Raw genomic sequence first — 4889 nt, 5'->3', positions numbered from 1 at the left:
ACCTCTCAGTGTGGCCCAAGTGTGCTGTGTAATTTCAAGGTCTTGTAAATAAGAAACCTGTATTTTTTCAAAGTTTCCTTGAAGTTATTGCTAAAAGGTGCCTTGCAACCATAAAAACCATTAGGGCTGGTCCAGCCACAACACTGATTATTAATGGGCTATAAAGGGAACTTTGTGGTGATGGAATAGTTCTGTACTGGAGTGTGTTTGCACAGGACAGAATCACTGAAATGCTGTAATACGCTGTAAAAGAAAAAAAAAAAAGCATAAGAGAAGTGGAACCAGACAGGTGATGGAAATTCACAGTGACATGAACAGTAAAGTAACAAATTTCTGTCCCTGAGGGCAAAGTAAAAACAACATAAGCAACAAATCAAGCAAGCAACACTTATTTGCATAACGTGTTATTTTAATTCCCTAAGATTTTAAAATAATAGGGCAGCATGTAGACATTTCTACACTGTGTCACTCGTGTGAGGACACCACGGTATAAATGTAGACTCTTGATGGGAATGCTTATCTAAGCTACAATATTGTCTAGAGTCTGTGTGGTGCAAAAAAGAAAAGTTACCCAAGAGTCAAAAATGGAAAGAAGGAAGGAAGGAAGGANGCTGTAACGGGCTTTGCTTTACCTGGTGCTGTTACCTCCATGGGGTGGGCAAGATTCCAAGTGTGATAAGCATAGAAATAAAGAAAACTGTTTACTACTTTCAAACAACATATATCACTAACAGCTGGCTGTTTTGTGCTCATACTTTAGATATTAACCTTTATTTAATTTCAAGTCTGATTGGTGCCATTCCTACAGTCCTGCTTACATTTCTCTGCCATGAAACATTTATTTTTATAAAGCCATTGATTCTGTATATTGCATTCATAATTTTATCCTGTAGTCCCTAACATGGTAAAGGCATAAAAAAGGATCATGATAGATTTTATATAAATGGATGCATTTGAAGAAATAAACATATACTGTTTATAACCAAAATCCGTCTTTTGATGGGGCTTGGAGAAAATACAGAAAATAGGCACAATGAGAAGTTGGCTATATGAAAAGTGGTTGCATTGGAATTATTTAAAGAAAATGTGAAAAATTTTAAATAAAATGAAAATTTTATATCCTGAAATTGAAGATTAACAAACCACAGATACAAGTAATACATAGACAACTATTTGAAGGCACATCATAATTAAATTGCTCAAAGCCACTGATAAATAAAAAAGCATAAGCAATCAAACAAGTACAGAAGAACAAAGAGTTTATAGAGATGACATCAAAAGCATAATCTAGGACCGGTCGAGTGGCGCGATGGTTAAGAACTGGCTTGGGATGCCAGAGGGACCCGGTTCAGATCCCACATGTGAGTGCCAGTGACACTGCCCTCTACAGCTAAGATGCTGAACAACAGCTCAACCTGGAGGTGAGCTGCTGTGAATCACCGGCGACGGCGTGGGCTGCAGCCCCTGTGGCAGTGGGTTGCCATGGGCTAGAATGTGTAGCCGGCAGCCAGCGTCAGCGGCCAGCAGCCGCCATGAGCAGCCGTCCAGAAGCTGGCAACTGATCTGCCTCACCCGCGAGGAACGCAATGGTGCCAACTTGGGCCAGTGAAGCAACATCCTCCACAACTAGACTGAAGAACAAAATGACAGCAGCTTGTCTGTTCCCCTTCCCCCAATTCCCCAGCACTGTTCCCATCCCCACAATTCCCCAGTAAAAATCTTTAAAAAAAAAAGTACAATCTATAAAAGTACCAATCGATAAAATGGACTCCCTCAAAATTATAAAAATCTACCAGTCACACTCTGGACACTCATCCCAAGGGAATGAAAACTTGTGTTCATACTATAATTGTTAAGTGAACGTTTAGGGGATTTACTTGTCTTAGTTGAAAACTGGAAAGAACTCACCTGCCTATAGATGAGTTTTAGGTTGTGGGGCCCAGGTGTTAAGGCCTCTCAGTTAGGAAATGTTTCCAGGCTTTGGAGACTCGCCTGCTCCTCTCCCTTGGGTAGGACAGAGGAGAGGAAACGACTTGCTGATACACATTTCCTGTTATCCTGTTCTGTTAATGGCTTGTAAGTTTCCTTCCTGCTCATGCGAGCTGGCACCGTGCACCTGTTGTTTGTATGAGGGTAAAAAACCCTGCTTCCATTTTGGAGTGCTCTCTCTCTCTCTCTCTCTCTCTCTCTCTCTCTCTCTCTCTCTCTCTCTGTGTGTGTGCCCGGCCTTGGTTCAATAAAGAGCTGCTGTTGCGTTTATGGAACACAGTCTGCCTTGTTCCTTTTTTCAGCTGGGCCTCTCACCACCAAGACAGTCCCTGATTCACACCCTGGGACTCGACATTAGGTGTAGTTGGCAGCATTCAGTGAGTGACTGCCCGGCTGCCCCAAGGCTCTCGGGGAAGGACTCCACTATGTGGCCCCCGACCGTGTTGTGGCACCTGGTCGCTGAATTGCTCATGGCGTGGGCCCGTCCTGAAGACTGGGAAGTGGTAGAGCCCACACCGGAGGCTGTGCGGGAGGCATTAGGCCATATGGAGATGAGCATACCCATGGCCCACCGCGAGATGGCGGGGCAGGTTGCACGGCTGCTCCTCTCTGTCTTGCGGAAGCAAGTGGTCACTGGACGCGACCAGAGGCAGCAGATGCAGCAGCTGAAGCGGGCTCAGGAGTCGTTGGAACAACTGGTCCATGCCATGGAAAACGCATTGGAAGTCCAGGTAGGCTCTCCGTTTTCCTCCCGCCCTGCTTCAGGACCCCAGAGCCCAATGCAAGTCGTGCTCCAGGCCCGCCCGGTAATCAGGTGACGGATAGAACACGACCAGCCCACTGCCCCAGGAGGAGGCCCTGCCAGGGTGCCAGAGGTCAAGCAGGACACCACGTATATGGCATATACGTCCGCTGAGCTCAAGGAGTTAGCTAAGCAGGTTCAACAACAAGTCGGAGAGACCATACCAATTTGGCTGCTGCAACTGTGGGATGATGGAGTGGAGAGCACAGAGCTGCCCCCGATGAGATGGCCCAACTCGCCTCCATCACGGTGATTCCCTCCCTCTGCCAGAGCCTGCAGAATGTCCAACGCTTGGTGGGAAATGACCAGGGTAATCACTCCCTGATCAACTGGCTAATGTCGGCAGCCCGTGTGGTCTGGACAGACCCAGGGGAGCTGCCGGAGGTGGTCGGCAAATGGTCCACGTACACGGAGCTGGGCAAATCGTCAGGGAGATGGGCATGCGCCAGATGATCTTTCGGGAGCGCTATAATAGCCCTGATGAGGCAGTGCTCACCACACGGATGAAGGACCTGATCCTTACATCCAGCCCGGCAGGCTCCTTTGGCCCATTGGCTGCCATTCTGACCCCCTTTGTGGAACGCTGCATTCATGAGGTCACAACGGCTATGGCTGGGCTGGGTGACGTGGAGATCCGGCGGAAGGACAAAGTGAGAGAGTAGTTAGTCCTGTCAAAACCACTCCCAGGGCTTGCCCATGGGGCCAAAGGCGGAGCCCCCGCCCAGTGGCAGCAGGTTCTGTCAAAGTAACCTGGATGCAAATGTGGCTGGTCTGTTGGCAGGCGTGTCACAGACAAAGATCGAACAGCAGCCCAGTGACGTGCTGCTGGCCCTCTGGACCCAGTTGAGCCCAGAACAGAAGTTCACCAAGCTGTCAAAGGTCGCTGCTCGTGAAGTGAGGCTGCAGGATATCTATGACTAGGGATCGGGGCAGAGGGACCCGGTTGGCGGAGGAACCAGGAGACGGGAGGCCTCATGTGGAACTGACCATTCATTGGTCCCTGGCAGTGGGCAGCGTGTGTTGGCCCTGGTGGACACGCGTGCCAACAGCACCGTTCTGGACGGCAATCCCAACTGGTTTGGAGGCCCCCTAGCATACATAGAGGGCTATGGAGGCCGTCATATACGGGTGCAGCAGGCAGCTGTGGTTCTGGGCATTAGACGCCTTGGCCTATGGGCCTACGTGGTGACTTCTCCCCGGTAGCGGAGTACATGCTAGGGGTGGATGTGTTGCAGGGCCTTGCAGTGCAGACCACACCGGGCGAATTCCGCTTACGAATGCGAGTTGTGTGAACAGTGAAGCGAGGGCACCCGCACCACAAGCCCGTCATCCTGCCAAGTCCTGCCAGGACAGTTCGTGTGCGCCAGTACCGCCTCCCAGGAGGACATGAGGAGGTCAGCCTGACGATCCTGAAGCTGGAGGAGGCGGGCATTATACGCCCCATTCACAGCTCATTCAATTCCCCTGTGTGTCTGGTCCGCAAGCCGTTGGCACTTGGCGCATGGCTGTGGAGTACCGGGAAGTGAACAGCGTGACGCCGCCCCTGCATACTGCCATCCTCTCCGTAATGGACCTCATGGACCGCCTGTCCTTGACGCTGGGGAGGTACCATTATGTCGCAGAATTGGCAAACGCCTTTTTCTCCATCGACATTGTACCAGATTCAGGAGCAGTTTGCCTTCACTTGGGAAACACGACATGGACATTTGTGGTGGTGCCAGCAGGGGTACCTGCACAGTCTGACAATCCGCCATGGACTAGTGGCCATGGACTGGTGGCCAATGCCTCCCAGTCCTGGGTGTGCACTGAGCTCCCCACATCAGCGGCTGAAGGACTCCCATGGCGAATAACACCAGCTAGAGCCTCAGATTGGTTTGGACTGTGCTCCAGGCGGATGAACAGAGACTGGACCTCATGTCAGGAAGCAGTGGTCACTCTTATACGATGAGGATACCACAATGCCCCGCCCTCGTTGTGCTATGTCTGGGTGGAAATGCTTGAGCACTCCCCTTGCTGTATAGAGCAGGTGCCACTGTCCCAAACCATACTAAGGGGTGGACCCCAAAGGACTTACATGCTGTGCTTTATACTGTTGCTG

Source organism: Hipposideros armiger, unplaced genomic scaffold, assembly GCF_001890085.2.
Source record: "Hipposideros armiger isolate ML-2016 unplaced genomic scaffold, ASM189008v1 scaffold_1867, whole genome shotgun sequence".
Taxonomy (NCBI): domain Eukaryota; kingdom Metazoa; phylum Chordata; class Mammalia; order Chiroptera; family Hipposideridae; genus Hipposideros; species Hipposideros armiger.
This window is presented reverse-complemented; position numbering follows the sequence as displayed.